Source organism: Trifolium pratense, linkage group LG5, assembly GCF_020283565.1.
Source record: "Trifolium pratense cultivar HEN17-A07 linkage group LG5, ARS_RC_1.1, whole genome shotgun sequence".
Classification (NCBI taxonomy): domain Eukaryota; kingdom Viridiplantae; phylum Streptophyta; class Magnoliopsida; order Fabales; family Fabaceae; genus Trifolium; species Trifolium pratense.
In genome coordinates, this window is record NC_060063.1 from 3002892 (window position 1) to 3025942 (window position 23051).

General features: G+C 29.9%; 1 pseudogene; it reads left to right on the forward strand.

The window, feature by feature from the left end:
* Window positions 1–11749: 11749 nt before the first annotated feature.
* On the forward strand, window positions 11750–12568 carry LOC123884399 (annotated as a pseudogene).
* The last annotated feature ends 10483 nt before the right edge of the window (window positions 12569–23051 follow it).

Below are 23051 nucleotides of genomic sequence, written 5' to 3' on the forward strand. Positions count from 1 at the left end.
GAAGAAGAAGAAGAAGAAGAAGAAGAAGAAGAAGAAGAAGAAGAAGAAGAAGAAGAAGAAGAAGAAGAAGAAGAAGAAGAAGAAGAAGAAGAAGAAGAAGAAGAAGAAGAAGAAGAAGAAGAAGAAGAAGAAGAAGAAGAAGAAGAAGAAGAAGAAGAAGAAGAAGAAGAAGAAGAAGAAGAAGAAGAAGAAGAAGAAGAAGAAGAAGAAGAAGAAGAAGAAGAAGAAGAAGAAGAAGAAGAAGAAGAAGAAGAAGAAGAAGAAGAAGAAGAAGAAGAAGAAGAAGAAGAAGAAGAAGAAGAAGGAAGAAGTGGCGCCAAATACCTAAAATTCAAACTTAATTCAATTTCTTTCCGCTATGGGCCCTTTATATATAACGACAAATTCGGTTAAAATTTGTTAGAATAAGAAAAAAAGAAAAAATTGACAAAAGTGATAAATATTCTTTTAAAATAGAATCATTAATTGATAGGCATGTCCACTACTCACATAATACAAGGAGAATTGCAATCCATTTTAAAAAGTATTAAAAAATGAATAATAGATTACAATTTAAAGAGAATAAAACTCTCAAAATATTAAACTTAAGAGTAAAATTTTAAAAAATTGGAGTATATAACAAAAGAACAATTAATGATTACTATGGAGAGTTTCTAATTTTAGAATATCATATTCATATTCATGTCATATCATATTCATATCATCATTTTTAACACCTACCCATCCGGTGATTCCAAATCAACAGATTTTTTGATCAACTCGTGAGTTGAGTAAACCAATCGAATGAAAATATTTTCATTTTTTATTTATTTTAATAATAAAATAAATATTAAAATAAATAAAAAGCTCTATCCTTCTAATTAAACCAAGATCAAGAAAGAGCCGTAGCTTTTTTGTGTCCTTTAAGAAAGAATTCGTTTTTTTAGTATTTATTACTGCTATTATTTTTATCATATTCATATATATTATACTAAACGTCGGTAAACTTTTCAACCCAAATTCAAAACCTGGTTTTCAATATATTGCACCATGTTTTACTGTTATATTTTTTATGTTTTAGCATTGCAATGGAAAGAATTATTATATGCATGTTTTGTTTTAACTCTCAATCTGCAAAATCTTTTCATGGTAGAAACATGTTTGGAATTGGATTTGGTGTTTGCTTCATGTTTCCCCTGTTTACTAGCTACTTGACTATGGTTATGGGTTAGATGCATGTTCTAATAGTTTGTCTCTGGGTGTTATATATGATGGCAATTGAACAAAACAAAGTCATAGATTCAAAATCAAAGCAAAATAAATTTTGAATTCTAGACAGAAGAATAACAATGATATGCAACATATTTACGTATACCAATCGAAGTTGAAACTCAATTGACCCAGAATTGAGCAGTGCCGCACACGGCATTTATTTATTTAATTTATCTTTAATGAAATCCATATCACCCACTTACATCCAATTAAATCACACAATAATGCCACATCACTTCCTTATATTATATCATTCTCATCTCTATTTTTTTTTTATATTATATCAATCTCATAATAAATAATAAAGAATTATGCTTCTCCAATTATCCAAAAATTGATGTCACAAGATGTTACAGTTTTCTACATTATTATTGAATTATACCTCTCCAATTATCCAAAAATTGATGTCACAAGATTGCTTACACTTTTTTACATTATTATAACATTCCTTAGTGACAATGAAGATGAGCATAGTTGGATTCTCTTTCAACATTTATCCTATTTAAATGTCAACCGTTTTCATAGAAACAACAAAGAGTTTATAATTTAGTCACACAAAAAAATACGAAGAATGTATACATTATTGACTTAATTACATTTCTATTGAGTTTAGTTTTTAGTTAAAAAAAAATTACTCTTTCAAACCATAGCTCCTATCTACCCTCACGTGTCTACTATAGTAGCTGAAAAAACAAATCTAAAGTTAAAAGTTTGAATTGTTCATGTGTGGAATGTAACAGACAAATACAAACCAAACTGAGGTTACGTCTATAGATATGTTATTTGTTGATGAAAATGTGATGTACTATATTGATATACTTCTCACATTTTCACTTAATCTCCATTGATGTTTTTTTTATTATTGATTTTTTCCCTTTTTTTACTTTGATCATCCAGTGTGATAAGATTCTTGCTACTTTGGGAAATAGTTTGGTTTCAAAGATAAAAAAAATTAGTTGAAGAATGATCAACATATAAGGTTGAAAATATATTGGTTGGAGGAAGTGATAAGTACATCACTTTATTATTATTATTATTTTCATTTTCACAACACTTATTGTTAAAATTTATACGAATAATTTTTCAACATTATAATATAAAATACCACATAATACATGTGCATCGCACGGGTGTGGGACTAGTTTAAACATAATGCCCAAAAAGAAAGTTTTGTTGCAGCGCCCGCAAATTATACTGTGCACCGTAATCCTAAAACATACTGTTTTAATACAAAAAAAAATAAAAAATTACTGTTTTAGACCAAAATAAAGTTCGTGGTATCCCCAACTCAAAATTAACGTTTCATAATTCAGTGTTCTATTTTCAGGGGAACTAATTTTCAAAAGAAAACAAATTTGAATCCAACAGTATTCTGGGATTGGCCACGGTAAATAAAACAGGATTCTAAGGAAGACCATCACCCACAAAATAATTGCTTAAAAATCGATTAAAAGAAAATATCAAATCCAATTTTGGTGTGTGAAGGAGATGAATTTGATGTTGGAATATTTTATGATATTCCAATAATATTATGTGGGCAAATATCTTTATATAAATATATTAGCTATTTATCAATTAGGAATCTTAATTGATTAAGTGATCAAATAAAGTTAAAAGGCTAATTAGATTTCTATTTAAAAAGTTCAAAGTTTTTTACCCCTAAACCACCTTGATCTTTAGAACGACACACTTGCTCCCATTTTACCCAACATAGCTTTTTATCTTCTAATCCACCGTCCCATAAAAAAATTTCTTTGGATCCGCACCAATTGTTGTATGACACATTTGGGAGCTTTAAAAAAAGAGAAAAAATACAAAGGTAAACTTGCCAACACCGAATTAATTAACGTAATTCTACCACCATATGACAGTTGTCGACTACTCCAACTACTTAATCTCTTTGACATAGCTTCCACCACCGGCCTCCAAGTCTCTCTGCGCCGAGGATTAGCACCCACTGGAATGCCCATAAATTTGAAAGGAATACTTTCTGACCTGCAAAAAAGAAAAGAAGATCCAACCGAAAGAAACCTTTCATCGACATTTATACCGTATAACTTACTCTTGACAAAATTAATCTTCAAACCTGACACCATTTCAAAGCCCCTCAAAACAGATTTAATGGTCCATAGATTGTTCCAAGAGTCTTCCCCCACCAATATTGTATCATCCGCGAATTGAAGTATCTTGAATTGAAGTGAATCACTAACTTTGTAACCTTGAAATTTACCAATCTCTACCGTCCTTTTAATCTTGCTTGTCAAGCCTTCTGCTGCAATAAGAAACAAGAAAGGAGATAGCGGATCGCCTTGACGTAACCCTTTACAAACTTTGAACTCTTCAGTTGGGCTACCATTAACTATCCCGAAGTTTTAATTGTGCAATCCCCTAAATTTTATAATTGTTCGTTTTTAAACTCCAAATTTCAATTGCTTGATATTGGTCCCCTAAATTTACCCCCCCTTGCATTTGCGAATCATCCGTTTTTTTTTTTCTAAAAATCACTTATGTTGAATTTTAAATTTTAAAAATATTTTAAAATTAAAAAGATGTTTCGAAATTAAAAAATTAAAATAAATGAGTTTTCTTCGTAGTTTATAAAATAATTTTGCTATAAAAAATAGCTTACAAATTTTTTTTGAACTATTTTTTTAAAGTGTTTTTAAAAATTTATAAACTATTTTCTTAAAACAATAATTATTAAAGCTTTTATTAAAACAAAAGTTAATACATTTTTTTAACAAAGTTAATACTACATTTTTTTAAAACAAATATTTTTGTTTTATATATGTTTTTTAAATTTTAAAACATTTTTTATTTATTTTAAAAAATATTTTTAAATTTTAAAATGTCACATAATTAATTTTTAGTTAAAAAAGTCAACAGAGGGCTAGTCAATGCAAAATGGATAAACTTGAGGAGCCAAAATCGAGCAATTGAAACTTGGAGGCTAAAATTGAACAATTGTGAAATTTAGGAAATTAAAATCGCATAATTAAAAATTGAGGGGCCAAAATGGTACAATTATAAAATTTGAATGGTGAAAACTGCATTAATTGCAATTGCGGAGAAGCCGAAATCGTACATTTAATTAAGAAAATGCGGAGAAGCCGAAAAGTTCATAGATGTTAATGGTTAAAATGTTCTCACGAAAAGAAAAGAAGAGATACAGGGTTAAAATGTAGCATCAATTGCAATTGCAAACATTTGGTCGAACCATTGTTGTTCAAAAAAATATTTGGTCAAACCATTGAAATTAAAGAAGACTATAAGAGTATGTTCATATTTTAGAGTTGCTACAGTAATACGTAAAGGAGAGATAATAAATCAGTTAATAGAAAAATTAAAATTTGACTTTGGAAAGGTATACAAAGTGTGAAAATGAAGGGATACACTAATTGTGTTGTGAAATGGATTATGATATGATACGATTGATGATAGATGAGAATCAGAACTAACAATGAGTTATAATGAAAATAGCAACTTGTATTAAAGGATAAGGTAAAGGGAGGATCGTAGATCCGAAATCTCCAACTAAGACGAACGTGTTAGATAATAATTATATTATTATTGTAAGGGTAGTTTAGTCTTTCATAATTACTAGTTTATATACTCTATTGTATCTATTATTCTATATGACTTTTTGGTTTATTGTAATGGAAAACCCTAGCCTCCTTTTTGAATAGTTTTAACATGGTATCAGAGCCGGGTTAAGGACTGTAATGTGAGCATTTGACCCAGGACCACGTTAGGCGTGAGGGTGGGTGTTGAATATGTTGTTGTGTTGTTGGAGATTGTTTGAAGTCCCACATTGCTTAGGTTCCCGGGATGTGAAGTGTATAAATATGTGAGGACAACCTCACCCTTTGAGCTAGCTTTTGGGGATGAGATCCAAACATATTTAACAGAACGATTAGAGAAATAGTAACTAAGACGATCACACAATGTAACATTCAAATTCAATTAATAGAGAAATAGTAATTAGAGAGAATTATTAGAGACCATACGAAAATATGTTAACAAATATAAAGGGATAATTAAAGAATACAAGTAGACATTGGTATTAAGTGGATGGACAAAGTTGTAAACAAACATATAATGCATGTCATAGAGGTTATAAAAGGATAAGTGTTGTGGACCGACCATTGAGATATCCATTCTTTCTCTCTCTCACCATCAGACACAACAACAACAACAACACATCTTTCTCACATCTTTCAAATATGTTTTTATTCATTTATTTGGTTTTCAAATAAATTTTTTGTTAGTCCATTTTGTTTATAAAATTTCAAACACAAAAAATCATTAATTACATATTTACAATTTTGACACATAAAAAAATTATACTAATAATAAGTATCCAAAAAAAAAAAAGAATTATAAGTAATAAATAACAATGAATCCCATTGTCAAGAAAAAATAGTGTTGTTTACCAAAAAAAATGTGTGGCGACAAAAATTTAATAAAATATTTATCAGAGTAAATTTGTTTTCGGTTAAAAAAAATAATCTTTTATACAAAAATTAGATTCTTTGGGGGACAAAAATTTGCTAAACTTTTTTGTATAAAGAAATTTTTTCGTAAATAACTATTGTGTGGGTTATATAATTTTGGGTTAAATATATTTTTGTTCCTTATAATTTTTCAGAATTTTCATTTTAGTCCTTGAAGATTTTTTCACACTTTTTAGTCATGAAGTTTTTTCCGTCAATGTTTTTAGTTTCTACTTTTCATTCAACTCGTGTATACCATTTTAAATTTTTTATGCGGTCATGTTTAGTAAATTATATGAATCTCTATTACAAAATTTTAAACTTTTTTAACAAAAGATGAATTAAATATGAATTTTTCAGTTCTTTGCACATAAATAATTCATCTTATCTTAAAAAAATCTAAATTTTTATCGAAAATGTTCTTATAATATTATAAATATGAATACAAAAAATCATTCAAAAATGTGAAAGTCTACACGAGTTGAATGAAAAGTAGGGACTAAAAGCATTGACGGAAAAACTTCAGGGACTAAAAAATGTGAAAAAAATCTTTAGGGACTAAAATGAAAATTATGAGAAACTATAGGGACAAAAAAACATATTTAACCCTATAACTTTTACATCTCTATAAACATATCAAATTTTGTTTTTAACTCTACAACAAATTTTGATTCCCAAATACTCCCTCTGTTCCAAAATGTAAGTCACTTTGGGCAAATTATACAAATTAAAAAACGTAATTAATGTTGTATGAAAAAAAGAAATTATGAGTTAGTTTACAAAATTGTCCTTCATTAATGGTATAGGAAAGATAAATTGAAGAATTGAAAGAAGAAAGAGTAATAAATAGTTAAAGGTATAATAGGAAAACTAACATTAAATGTTTAATTGGTAATGTAAAGTGATTCATTAATCTTTTTAAATTGCACCAATTTACTCATATTAATTCATCTACTGGAATTTGCTAATTTAGACCCACCTAAAAATATGAATGTCTAAATTAGTAAGGTGTTGTTTTTCGCTTTGGAAAAAAAAAAAACTCATTCTTCTACAATTACAATTTTAATACTTAAAATTGAAGGGCAATTTGGTAAGTTTGATATAAAAATTACAAAACTGTTTTATCCTTGAGATTCTCAAACAGTTTGTTTCAATCTTTTTTCTTTTGTTGATAAATGTTTTCAAAGTTTGTTCCTTTTTGCAAAGCTAGTGTACGTCATCACTGGATTGTTTTTCTTATCAATACTAAGCTTGTCGTATTAATTTACATTATTTTTATCACTGGAATTTTTTTTGTTGATAATTTACCTTATTTTTATTAGTCCTCACGCTTGTCGATTACATGGACTGATTATAAATATTGTTCTATAGGAATTTTACATGCTTCATATGCTTCATCTTTTAATGTGCTTTGGAACTTTGGATCGTATCACATTATCTTTTTTTTTTATTTTCTAGATTGTTTATTTATGTTAGTGGGTATAAATTAGTAAATGGGTGCACAATCTCTCTATATAAGAAAACAAAATACCTATGAAATCTCCAATTTATTCCTATTTTATTTTTTGACACGTCATTGAATTCAGGGATATTTTGTGTTTATATTCAAAAGTTTGCACAAAAAACTTCCCATTATGTGATGGTTACTCATACATATTTTAACTTCCCAAAAACTAAACTAAAATATTGATAGAATAAAAGTTAAAAAAACTATATTGTTAATAATTTTATATTATAACATATAAATTGTAAGTAACAAATAAAAATAAATAAATTTGTGACATTTTTGTGTTGTTGTCTACGTGAGTAAAAATAAGAGTGTGTTGTTATTTTTTATAGTTAGGGTTTAGACTATTTTTTTTTTTAGAAAGTTGGATTTGGACATGGACCTATGTTATAAGTGATAAAATAATAATAAGACAGGTCACAGTCCAACCCGCATAACCCGCGGATTTAAAGGTCCAACTCACACGAGCAAAAATATAAACGAACCAAAATAAAATGGTCTTAAGCTCGTGCGGGCTGCGGGTTAAATGGGTCGACCTGCGGACCATGACCCATATACCCAACTCTAATATTTATACTTATATATTAATACGAAAATCTACTATTTTTTTGTGATACTCACGGAACTTGTGTTTTTACTAATATATTATATTGTCTATTTTTTTAATAATTTTACGGGTTATATTCACATTAATACGGGAACCTACTTCTTATGGTTATATTTACGGGCCTTATATTTTCACTCCTATATTAATAAAGTTTTTTTTTTTTACAATTTTACGAGTTATACTCATATATTTATACGGGGACATAATATTTTGTGTGAATTTCACCGGACCTATATTTTTCCTCTTATTAATAAGGTTTCACGTTCTTTAATAATTTATGTAGACCTAAATTTATACTCATATATTAATACGAGAACCTTTTTTTTATTGATTTCTACGAGACTTATATTTTTAATCATATATTAATAAAATTATTTATTTATTTATAATTTTACGGGTTATATTGGATCATATATTAATACAGGGACTTAATTATTTTGTTGATTTTTACGAGTTCTGTGTTTTTTATTAATATATATATATATATATTAATAAGGTTGTCCATTCTTTCATAATTTCTATACTCATATATTAGTACAAGGATATAATCTTTTTGTGTGATTTCTGCGGGGCTTATTTTATACTCTTATTAATGAAGTTTCCAATTTTTTACTATTTTTTATACGCATATATTTTATGAGATTTCTACGGGACCTATGTGTTTTACTCATATTAATAAGTTTGCCCGCTCTTTTATAACACATGTGGGACATATATTTATACTCATATATTAATATGAAAACTTTTTTTTTTTGTGATTTCTACGGGAGATATATTTTTATGGGTCATGTTAACATGTGCACAATGACACATGTTAAGCTTCTAAATATAGAAAATTACATTTAATGTTCGAATTTTTTTTTTAATGTTTAAGAAGTTAAATGCACAAATTTCAATGTATTATTTCTACTTTTGCTTCCTTAACACATGTGCCCTTGGTGCACATGTTAACATTTTCCTATTTTTATTTATATATTAATTAAGTTGTCTATTTTATTTATTTTTTTTATAATTTTACGGGTTATACATACTCATATTTAATACGGTGGACCTAAGTTTTTTGGTGATTTAATACATGGACCTAAGTTTTTTGGTGATTTTTACACGACCTATGTTTTTACTAATATATTAATAAGGTAGCCTATTTTTTCATAATTTTTACATTATCTATATTTATATTCATATATTAATACGGAGACCTAAAGTTTTTTTATGATAGTTTTACCATTGTTTTTTTTTTTCTATTTTTATAACCAAATATTATATCCTTTTTATTTTTTACTATTTCATGTTACCGAGAAGCGGCAACGCCGCGACTCCCGTGCGGGCGCACGGGTGTCCTGCTAGTATTTAATAAAATTTACCTAATTAACCCTCAAGTTTCTAGTCTGTATATAATAACTAAGTATCAAGAATTTTTTTGTCCAAAGTGAAAAAGTGCACCTTGCTAATTTAAACCTTCATGTTTTTAAGTGGGTCTAAATTAGCAAACTCATATATATATATATATAGGGGGCTGCTAATTTAGACCCAGTTGGGTCTAAATTAGCAAGGTGCACCTTTTGAGTTGGACAAAAATACCCTTTCTTTTTTTTAAAAAAAAAAAAAAAAAAACATATTGGCGCTGATCCAGTGTCGCGCGCCTACCGCAGGACCACCGTTACAGACCGTTGATTTCCATCAGACGGCCAAGAAATGATCTCATCATGGCTGTCGGATCAATCAGACAGTCCAGATCATCCATCTCCATGATAAGCCAGCGCGTGCACCACACTAGATCTGCGCCTGGAGAGAGAAAATTTCATTTTAAAAAAGCAGGACACGTGTCAACTGCTGGGTGGTTGGCGTGTTTTTTTTTTCCATTTAATACTTTAAACTCAATTATTTCGTTGTAAATTAATTTTTTATTTTTTTATTTTTATACCAAAATTCATAATTTTTTTTTGTCTACAAATAGAGACTTGGTTCGTTTGATTTGGACACAAAAAAAAAAACTCAATTTTTCACTACCTTTAATTATCTTTATATAATACTGTGAAACCATTTAGCTGGTAGAATGGTTTCACAGTACAACTCTCTGAAACCATTTTACTGGTAGAATGGTTTCAGTGAGTAATTTCTTAATTGTTTGCTTCTGAAACCATTTAGCTGGTACAATGGTTTCAGAGCGTTGTACTTTGAAACCATTTCACTGATAGAATGGTTTCAGGGGAGTTGATTTTTAATTGTTTGCTTCTGAAACCATTTTACTGCTAGAATGGTTTCACAGTATAACTCTCTGAAACCATTCTTCCCGCTAAATGGTTTCAGAAGCAAACAATAGTTTTTAATTACCGTTTTATCTCATTTAATTAACGAAAAATAGTTTCAGGTCTCAAAAAATTTCATAAAATATACCAAAAGTTCCAGAATATTATCTAATATTTTATTAGAAACAAATAAAAAAACAATTGGTTTCAGAGTACAAATCTATGAAATTATTATTATTATTTGTTAAATGGTTTTAAATAATCAGCGGAATTTGTGAAAATAATTTCATGACTTGAACTAGGGAGAGTGAGGTACACAAGAGGGTTCTAAATAATTCATAGTACTTTACATAAAATTTTGGAAATTTTTTATGGAATTATAATATTTTTAATTACCTTTTTACTCATTTAATTAACTAAAAATAGTTTCGGGTCTCCAAAAATTTCATACAATATACCAAAATTTCCAGAATATTATCTACTATTTTATTATGAAAAAATAAAAAAAAAAAAAGAGCCTCCCTGATGCCGCACGCGCCCCCACGCGCCGCCGGTGAGAGTGGGCGTGGGCGACGCGCACTGTTCATCGTCCCTCCCACCCGTTTTATGCAGAAACGGGTCGTGCGACCCGGTTTTTGACCCGGTTCGATCTCCCTCAATACTCAACGAAACTCGACGTTCCTTATATGGATTTTGATCGTTTTTCAATTTTACAAAGGTTTCCGGTATTAGTTTTTGAAATCGGCGTTCTATTCGCACGTAAAATGAGGTCGAAATTTGGAAGAAATTTAAAAAATGTAATAGTTGTTCTATTGTTTCAAAAAAAAAAAAAGGGTATTTTTATGATGCAAATTACATACATGCCCCAGTTGCTCTATTGTTTCAAAAAAAAAAAATGGGTATTTTTGTCCAACTCAAAAGGTGCACCTTGCTAACTTAGACCTAACTAGGGTCTAAGTTAGAAAACCCCATATATATATATATATATATATATATATATATATATATATATATATGGGTCTTGCTAACGAGGGCACTCTTTAAGCATTCCATTAAAAGAAACTTTTTATTCAAAAAATTAAACATTTCAATTTCCAATGCGTTGACTTTACGCATTTCCATAAAAATTCTATATAAAACTTACTATTTAAGGGCTTAAAGAGTGCCCCGGGGGCACTATTTAGCATTTACCTATATATATATATATATATATATATATATATATATATATATATATATATATATATATATAGGCTTAATTAGTAAAATGGTCCCTTAAAGACATTTTTGGTTTCACATTGGTCCCTTAAAGAAAAAAAGGACCAAATAGGTCCCTTAAAGAAAAAAAGGTCTGAATAGGTCCCTTAAAGACATCTTCATTAATCAGTTAGGTCCCTTAAAGACATCTCCGTTAATCAGTTTGGTCCTCGAAAAAATGAACGGAAAGGACCAAACTGATTAACGGATATGTCTTTAAGGGACCTATTCAGACTTTTTTTTCTTTAAGGGACCTATTCGGACCTTTTTTTTCTTTAAGGGACCTATGTAAAACCAAAAATGTCTTTAAGGGACTATTTTATTAATTAAGTATATATATATATATATATATATATATATATATATATATATATATATATATATATATGGGACTTTAGAAGAGATGCTGAAAGTTGGAGTTCATTTTGGCCATCGTACTAGGAAATGGAATTCTCGAATGACACCTTTTATATTAGGAAAACGGAAAGGTATTCATATTATAAATCCTATTCGAACTGCTCGTTTTTTATCCGAAGCTTGTAATTTGGTTTTTCATGCAGCAAGGAAAGGAAACCAATTCTTAATTGTTGGTACGAAAAAAGAAGCAGTCGATTCAGTAATACGGGTTGCAATAAGAGTTCGATGTCATTATGTTAATAAAAAATAGCTCGGAGGTATGTTAACGAATTGGTATACTACGGAAACGAGACTTCGTAAGTTCGGAGACTTGAGAACGGAGCTAAAAATGGGGAAAATGAAAACTCTCTTCCAAACAAAGATGCCACTAGGTTGAAGAGACAATTATCTCATTTGGAAAGATATCTGGACGGCATAAAATATATGACAAAAGTTACCCGATATTGTAATAATCCTTGATCAACAAGAAGAATATACAGCTCTTAGAGAATGTATCACTTTGGGAATTCCAACGATAATTTCTTTAATCGATACAAATTCTGACCCAAATCGCGCCAATTTTTTGATTCCGGCTAATGATGATTCTAGAGCTTCAATCCGCTTCATTCTTAACAAATTAGTTTTTGCAATTTGTGAGGGTTGTTCTAGCTAGATACGAAATTTTTGATTAATAATAAGATAAATAAATTTTTAGATTTGGTTGGGCGGTCATAGATTTATGGAATCGGTTATTATAGCATTATATAATTGTGAAAAAAGAAATATTTTGTGATTAGTAGGTATTCAATGCAATAGTTTTTGTTTTAGGAGTTGTATATGTTTAGGACATATAAATTTGGTATTGTGAATAGCACTACGGTGGAAATGGACTTAAAGATATATACTTTCATGAACTATCTTATTTTATAGACTTTTTGGCCATTAAAAATTCAATGGAGGCAAAATATAAAACCTTCTTTTATTCTCTTCTTCTAATTCTCCCCAAAAATTCTTCGTAATATCTATATTAAAAAATAGACAAATCAATATTATATCGATAAAATAATGTATGGCTAAAATATTTCACCAATCTAAGAGTAACCTAAATCACTATATAGAAACCAATAAATAGTGAAGAGAAAAAAAAAACTTATTGTACAAAATTGAAGAGATATTCATATAAAAAAAAATTAAAATTGAAGAGATGTCATCCAATGTTGCGTGAGGAAAGTGATGAATATTTACTGTGTGGTTATGGTGCATAAGCCTAAACTTATGCACCATGCATAAACTTGCTTTCTACACCCACCATATTTGCTTCCTACACCAAAAGTCAACCAAAGGTCAGCCCAAGCCCAAAATTAGTCAATCCATTACTCGCGCCCCCCATATACTACCCCATTACTTACGCGCCCCCCTTTTGCTTAGCGCACCCCCCAGTTTTTTTTCCTTTTTCTCCTAGATTTCTTGTGAGCCCCCAATTTTTTTTTCCTCCCCTAGATTTCTAGTGCGCCCCCAATTTTTTTCCCTCCTCCAAACTTCTAGCGTACCCCTCCCCCAAATTTCTAGCGCGCCCCCCGTTTCCAATTAAATAATAATTTTTGTTCCTTTGAAGTATATATTATAAAAATCCATTTTTAATTAATTTTCGTCATACACCCCCTCGATGCCCAACATAATAACGAATGGTTCATGTATATATAAAGCATACTTGTCAAACATACAATTTAATTTTAAGTTTTATCAATCATAATCACAATATAAATAAAATTTCATACATTAATTAATTATATATATATATATATATATATATATATATATATATATATATATATATATATCGATTTTTCTTTACAATAAAAAAATGATCGAATCCAATATCTCATGCATACTATCCAAATTTTTTTCAACTAAACTAACCCTAATTGCTTTATATGATTTTTTGCTTTATGTAGCATGGTTTTGTAAAATGGTTATGTGATGTTTTACTTAATAACAATGGTTACAGTGTATAACATCTTGACACTAATGCCCATATGAAACCATTTAACTAAAATAATGGTTTCAGTGTATAACGCTATGAAACCATTTAACCAGACTAATGGTTTCAGTGTATAACATCTTGAAACCAAATAACAAGACTAATGGTTTCAGTGTATAACGCTATGAAACCATTTAACTAGAATAATGGTTTCAGTGTATAACAGTATGAAACCATTTAACTAGACAAATGGTTTCAGTGTATAACTTCTTGAAACCAATTAAAATGACTAATGGTTTCAATGTATAACATCTTGGCACTAATGCTCATATAAAACCATTTAACTATAATAATGGTTTCAGTGTATAACAGTATCAAACCATTTAACTAGACAAATGGTTTCAGTGTATAACATCTTGAAACCAATTAACAAGACTAATTGTTTCAGTGTATAACATCTTGACACTAATGCTCATATAAAATAATTTAACTATAATAATGGTTTCGGTGTATAACGCCATGAAACCATTTAACTAGACTAATGGTTTTAGTGTATAACGGTATGAAACCATTTTTGCTGTGGAATGGTTTCAAAGAGTTGTTCTCCAAAAACATACTTAACCCTTAATAAAAATTGTGAAATAAATTAAAATTTTTAAGACGATATAAAACCGAAGAGAGTGAGGTATCCCCAACCGTTCCAAATAATTTAAAATACGCTAAATAAAATTTTGGGAAAATTTTATTAATATCTTATATTTATAAAAGCATATTTACCTCATTTAATTAACTAAAAATAGTTCCAGGTCTCAGAAAAATACCAAACTAGTCCCAAAATTCTCAGAAAATAATTTACTATTTTTATGTAAAAATAATAAAAAAATTTGGAGTCTCCTTGGCACCGCACGCGCCCCCACGCGCCGCCAGTGAGAGTGGGCGTGGACGCGCGTCACTTTTCATCATCTTCCTCACCCATTTTCTGCAAAAACGGGTCACGACAACCCAGTTCGGCGACCCGGTTCGTTCTCCCTCAATAATCAACGAAACTCGACGTTCTTTATACCGTTTTGATCATCGTTCAATTTTATGAATGTTTCTGGTATTAGTTTTCGAAATCGGTGATCGAATCGCATGTAAAATGTGGCCGAAATTGAGCAAGCAAAAATAGAAAGTTCTTCAGTTATGATTATTACATGTGTAAAATCATCTGGTGGCTGTGAATGACTTATGCACCATACATAAGAAAAGGCTTATGCATATTAACTTTTGCCATTTTGCATGAGTTACAAGTATTAATTCATAGAATAATGCTAGCAACACACTCTTTAACAAACACACTTCAACACACTCTCTTTTATTGTGAATTTCAAATCTAAACATCGGATCTAAATTTCACAGTCCGAAACCCTTTCATACAAACAATATTTCACAATGACTAAAAACGTGTAATATTGAACAAAACAATAATTTATATTAAAAATAGATTTTAGGCTAAAAAATTATGCCCAAAAAATTATTAGACCGAATTGTAATCTTGTAAAATCACGAGAGCACACACAATACAAAGTTTAGAGAATTAATTAATCGCACTCTTTTAACAAGTAAAATGAATTATGTGATGTGGAGTATAATGGACACTCTTTACCAACAAAATTTTACATGATTTGCAAATAAATCATTGATTATATATTTCACCTATTAGAAGAAACAAAGAGTCTTTTTCTCCCAAGAAACAAAATCAAGTGATATTTCGAACTTGATCCATTAATTTTCCTACATTAACAACTTACCCTAAAAGATAATGTTGTTTCTAATACTCCGAATGCACCACCATATTGTTGCCGACCACATCATCAAATATTAGACTTCTGGTATGAATTTGCTAACAAAGTATAGCTTTCCAAAATGCTTTACACATCTTTCTAATTGTTATTCATAAAATTTTGAGTAAATTATCAAAAAGGATATAATTTGCGATCTGCAAAAACACAATAATTAAAAATGAAATCATCTTATTTATAATTGTTATATATGCATCAAACAGTATTGATTTCCAAAATTATGCTCAGTGGTGGTTTTGTGGTAGTGATGAGTAGCACAATAATATTGTCTTTAAGGCTTTCTTGTTTTTACTATTACTTACTATTACTATTACTATTACTATAGTTATAGTAACATATAGGTAGATAATTTGAAATTTGGGGATGAATGAACACGCAAAATAAATTGTGAAACAATTTTTAAATAGGCTTAGGATAAATGTTATTTTATATTATTTTAGATTTAATAATAATGATAATAATAATAATAAGAGAAGTTGGTAAAGTTTCAATAAAAATGTGAAGTTTTCTTAGAGATGCCACATCATCACGAGGCTTGCCTAGTAATAATAATAAAAAACAAAAGATATTTTAGAAATGAAAAATTGGAGGCAAAGCTTGCATTCATAAAAATATAATAATTTTAGACTTTTTTTTGGGTATATATTTTAAACTTTTCTTTTGTTAGAAATAATAAGTTTAGACTTTAATGTACACAAATATATGTAATTTTTTTTTTGCGCCGCTAAACCTTTTTGGATGGCAAAACCAATCATTTTGAAAACTACATCCATAGACCTATGAGAGAAAATATTGTTATGCATGATCCTTTGAACTATTTTTAAAAGATCAGCAACATCTGGTGCTAGGAAGCCAAAAGTGTCAAACACGAATGATATAAAAGCGTGTTGATTGTCAGAATACGCTTTCTCATGTTTGGCCACTTTGCTTGAAGCAGCTTTAAGGGTCGCTTGTCCCACGGTAAAATCCCCTGACCTTAATCCCACAAGTGGGGAAACACCAGTCAAGTCCACACAAACATGTTTCCCTCCTGTCCAACCGTACACTAGAATATCTGCGGGTCGAAGCGTCGATCTCCATTCTTGTGGGTCAGTCAAAAAGTTCACATGCGCCTCTTTCTTCACAGATACACCTGCAACTTAAATATGTAATTATTTTTGTTAACAGTATAGATATACAAATAGGAAAATAGAAAGACGGCTAGGATTTCAATAGAATACCAATAGCTTAACATTACAAAAAGGTTACTAGAGAATATATAATAAAACCTAATGGACTCTAAACTAACAGGCTCAATAACATAGACTAATTATTTTATTATCTAACACCTACTCTCAAACTCACGATGCATCAATAAGAAGCATTGTGAGTTTGTCAAACAAAATACGAAAATAAAATAAACTACCAAATAAAATAAACTTCTAACATCACCCCTCAAGCTAAAGCTTACTAAGATTTAAACTTGTTACAAATTAGCTCTGACAATAAATCAACCCAATTAAGATCATGATCAACTGAGAGCATCAATTTACCATCAAAGAGTGGAGAACCAAATCAAATTAATCCAACGTCCAATCTAATGCAGTCCAAGCTAACCAAAAACCAAATCAATCGAACAAATTCAAACTAAACCAATCATAAGAATCAATAGGGAGAAGTGCAATCAATCAGAAGAAGTGCAATAGAGAGAAGTGCAATGCAATAAGAAGAAGTACAATAGGGAGAAGTACAATGCAATCAGAAGAGAAGTGCAATGCAATTAGAAGAAGTGCAATAGGAAGAAGTGCAATACAATCAGAAGAAGTGCAATAGCGAGAAGTGCAATATAATCAGAAGTGCAATAGCGAGAAGTGCAATGCAATCAGAAGAAGTGCAATAGGGGGAGAAGTGCAATACAATCAGAAGTGCAGTAGAGAGAAGCGCAATGCAATCAGAAGAAGTGCACTAGGGGAGTAGTGCAATACAATCAGAAGAAGTGCAATAGGGAGAAGTGCAATGCAATCGATCAAAAGAGACAAAATTGTGAGCACTCGACTCACCAAACAACCAAAAGAGAAGAATCAAACCAGACCAAATCAAACAATACAATCATACCAAACATTACCAATTCCTTCCAAAATACCATAGTTCACAACAATGCTGCAGCAAGTCGTCACTACTTCAATGCCTAGCAACCATATCATGTTAAAAAGTTCCACATATTGCCTTCACTAGTGGAAAAAACACTTCTTAGGTCGGTTAAAATCGACTTCTTAAGTCGGTTCCGAGCCTGACCTAATAATTCCAGTCATAAGAAGTATTGACTTCTTAAGTCGGATTTGGATCTGACTTAAGAAACGCTTTTTAAGTCGGTTAAAATGACGTTTTAAGTCGGTCCGTACCTGACTTAAGAAAAGGAGAATCCAAACTAATAAGAAACCCACGATCCACTATTCCAATTTGTGGAACAATGAAAACTACATATGTTTTAATTAACCACCATGTTCCACCGTGATAGCTCATCATGTGCCAACAACTTCAATGCATCTAAAAAGCCACCAAATTATTTCTTCAAAGCCAATCGATTTACCAAAAACATGCAACTTTCATTGTTTGACCGAAGCATGGAATAAATTTAACTTCAACTTCAAAATTTCCAAATAGCAAGCCTTAACTAGATCCAACACTAAAGCAACGAGAAACCAAAATCCAATATTGAACAAAAGGAATCAGATCAAACAGAGGTGAGAGAAGAACAAACCATAATTGCAGCTTACAAACTTAATCAATCATCAAAGACCAAATAAGCATGACTCAAACAACAATAAGACGTTGACAAACAAAGCGACACTAACCCAAAGACTGACCGATGCAATTATCCATGACAAAAAGTAACAAAACATAACTTACTAGAAACCAACAATATGAAAGCAATTGCTAGAATTTCCACGACAACAACAATAACACACAACAACGACACTTATTCTCCTTATTCTTTATTTTCTTTCAATATTCCCAAGCAAACATCAAACACACACAATAAACATATTCCCACACTTGGGAATTCAACATCGGATGCGACAAGTGGTTCAAGGTGGATCGAACCATCTAGATACCATGTTAACAATATAGATATACAAATAGGAAAAAAGAAAGACGGCTAGGGTTTCAATAGAATACCAATAACTTAACATTACAAAAAAGTTACTAGAGAATATATAATAAAACCTAATGGACTCTAAACTAACAGGCCCAATAACATAGACTAATTATTTTATTATCTAACAATTTTATTTTGTTGCAAAAATATGATGAAATTATTTTTTATGTAAATCGTTCAATTAAACTATCAAGGAATTTGTTCTAAGAGAAGAAAGTAGTCTCTGGTGAAGAACCAAGATCGTTTAAAAAGTAAAGCAACTGGCACCATAATCTTTGACATTGTATCTTAATTTTTTATGTAAAAAGTTTCAATAAAAACATAAAAAGGAATTTGATCTAAACGAAAAGGTTAATCACTTATAGTGTGAAGAATTAAATCAAGTCAACGTAAAAAGTAAAGCAATCCAGGAATCTTAATTATTTTTTGTAAAAATTACGATTAAAATATTCTAGGAAATAATCTGATATAATGAAATAGGCTAATCTCTTACTATGTGAAAAAATAAATCAAGTAATTGTAAAAATTAAAGCAATCCAAACAACAATCTTAGACCATTGTAGCAATATCCATTTGAGTATCTATTACTTCATCAGTACCACAATATATGTCACTTTGAGAAAAAAAATTGTACCACAATATATGTCGCTTTATATTACCAATGAAACATTTAATGCTATTTTTTCTATTATACCCTTAACTATTTATTACTCTTTCTTCTTTCAATTCTTCAATTTATTTTTTCCATACCATAAATGAAAGACAATTTTATAAATCAACTCATAATCTCTTTTTTCCATACAACATTAATTACCTTTCTTAATATGTGTAAAAGTGTCAAAGCAACATATATCGTGGTACAAAGGTAGGCATGGCAATGGGGCGGGGCGGGGAGGTTTTGCCCTCCCCAAACTCAAACCCATAAAGTTCGGGTTTCCCCAAGCCCATCCCATTTTTGAGCGGGGATGAAAAGTATACCCCAAAATCCATACCCAACGGGGATCGGGTATGCCCGGCGGGGTTCCGGTATCCCGTTATGCCTCTTTCGACATGAAGTTGGATTGTATTTTGGTAATTGTTTTATTAAAAAAAAAACTTAAATGTCCAAAATTATTTTGTTTCAACAATATTTTTTGTAAATAAAGAAAAAAAATAGAGAAAATGGTTTGTTTAATACTCAAATTAAAATAAAAATAAACATATGAATGTAATATAAGAGATTGTTTAAGGATTTATAATGAAAAATAGGTAAAATCTAATTTTAGTATAATCGAGGCGGGTTGAGGGACGTGGTCGGGGTGGTTATCAATGTCCCCATTACTCGCCCCAAACTCATCTTTTAAAATCGGGAAAAACCCAAACCCAAATCCGGTCAACTCGGGTTTTCCCCGTTAAAGCGGGTAAGGTTTGGGCGGGTACCCACATGTGTGAGTTTTATTGCCATGCCTATATAGAGGGAGTAAGTACTATTTCTCAATTAAGAACTATCTCCTCTCAGACCCACCTTATTTTTCATTAAAATATTCTTTTCATGGGACCCGTTTTCTTTTATATATTCAATTTGAATTAATGGATATTTACACAAAATCGCAATTAAATGTATTAACATGGTAGTATACCACCTGCACACACATTAATGTTGGATCAATTTGCTTCAGAAAAAAATGGTAGTATACCAACACACACATTCAAGATAGGCGAGCTCATCTTCAACTTCAACCTAGTCTTGTCGAGCATATTTGACAATGTTTCGGGCATGATGATCAACAAAATTAATTGTTTTTAAAATTATGTAATGTTATTTTAAATTATTTTTTAATTATGTAATTCTTAATATTACATACTAATTTTGTAATTTAATTAATTTATATTATAAAATAGATAATTATGGGTTATTAAATAATAAGCCATTGTAATGATGTAAAGTTATTGATGAACCCATTTAGAACTTTTTAAGAAGTGCTAGTTTGGAGGGTTTGAATACTTATTAGGTATTATTATTAAAAAATAATAAATAAGTGATGTGTCCACGTAAGATCCAGTTAAGTACTCAAATTTGGAGAACTTCATTGTGGATTCTCTTAGACCATCTCTAATGGTGGTTAAATACTGGTACCTAATATATATTCTCATTAGAGCAAAACACAATGAGTATTTAATTGGCATTGCTTCTAAAATAAGCATAAGTACTTAATTGGTCATTTGTTCATAATTGGACATTTTAGATTGGAAGAAAACTTTATTAGATTGCATGATTGTTTTAAATCTAGACCGTTTAATCTTAATCGGATAGTCATATTTGATCTGACGGCATGCAATTTTGATCACATGCAATCTGGATCCTAAAAAAAGGTTTTGGATATGAAAATAGCGCTTTTTTTTTTCCTTTTCAAAATCAATAATTATAAGATAATACACCTGAATGAAATGCAAACAGACAACAAACTGTATTGCTACCCTTTTTCAGATGGCAAAATCAACCTCGTTAAACACTATATCCTAAGACTTAGGAGATCTAGCCCTTTTAAAAAGAAAAAAATTAGGAGAAAATTGACAAATAATATAATAATTATTAAATTTGCTAATTAGGAGAAAAATTAAGCTGAAGTAAATTTTTTTTTGAAAGGTTCATGAAGTAAATATTGAGTGATAATATTAAGGCCTAACTATACATTGGTCCCTTACGTTTATTTTAGATTTCAATTTGGTCCCTTACGTTTAAAAAGTATCAATTTGGTCCCTTACGTTTATTTTAGGTTTCAAGTTGGTCATTTCCGTCAATTTTGTCACATGTGTCAGTCAATTTGCATACGTGGACTGACCCATGGCACTTGGACACGCTGACACGTGTACTGTTCAAACGGTGTTAGTGACAAAACTAACGGAAAGGACTAACTTGAAACTTAAAATAAACGTAAGGGACCAAATTAATACTTTTTAAATGTAAGGGACCAAATTGAAACCTAAAATAAATGTAAGGGACCAAATGTGTAGTTCAGCCTAAGGGGGGTGTATTGAATTGAGATTTCAAAGGACTATTTTAACAAAAAAAGTCTTTAAGATTTTGTGGGATTGTATTGACTTTGTGGGATTTTAAATGACATTTTCAACAATCACGATTTTCAAATCAAGACTTTAAAGAATTGATTACACAGATTTTCTAGATTTTAGAGTACTTTATGGATTTTTATGATTTCAAATGATTTAGTAATTTTTTTTTAAAAAAAGAAACAAAGTTATTGATTTCCTAAAATAACATCCAATATTAATAATAACAATTAATCAATATAACAAAATAAAAATCAATGAATCAAGAAAACAAAACAAATAAAAAATAAAAACATAACAGATGGGAAAAAAATTACATGTTAAATTAAAAACAAAAAAAAAATTATGTTGAAGAATTTTGAGAGTGGTATATGTGTGATGATTATTGAACAATATAGCAAATCGTTTTTTGTGAGTGATATACGTTAGGGGTGTACGTGGGCCGGATTGGGTTGGGTTTGGCCAAAACCAAAACCCAAACCACATATGGTACTCCGGGTTTGGTTTAGTAAAATAACCACCCGTTATAACATTGGGCCGGGTTGGGTAAATCCACTAATTTCCGGGTTGGATTGGGTTGGGTTGTGGGTTACCCAAATTATTTTTCTATTTTTTTTATTAAATATCTAAATATTGAATCATCATATTTTCTCATAAAAAATAACTCAATCAATGTATCTTCTTGAAAAATAGGGTAACTTTTTTTCACTATAAAAAATAATCACCCATTTTTGTGTGTAAATCTACTAATTTACGGGTTGGATAGCGTGTTATCCAAATGATTTTTTTGCTTTTTTTAATATCAAATGACTAAACCATGAATCACTATATTTATTTATGAAAATTATTCAAATTTTTTAAATTTTAAAAAAATAATGCGAAAAGTTATCATATTTGTTTATAAAAATTATTCAATCTTTTTTATTTTCGTAAAAAATAGTATAACTCATTTTCAATATAAAAAATATTTAATAATCAAATGAAAAAATCTTTAGTATTTTCATAAAAAAATTTCAAGAAACATAGCACTAGTGGGTTAGTGGGTTTTTTGGGTTGGGTCCGGTTTTACCCGAAACCCGATTTTTTTAATGGGTTTTTCATTTTTGAAATCCATATCCACCCACTTGCCCGACCCAACCCACTTTTTTGGGTTGGGTGGGTTTGACCGGGTCGACCGGATTTGCCCAACCCATGTACACCCCTAATATACGTTGAAGACATTTTTGATCTAACACAAGTTATAATTGATTGAAAAGTATATATAATCCATTCCACTTGTAAG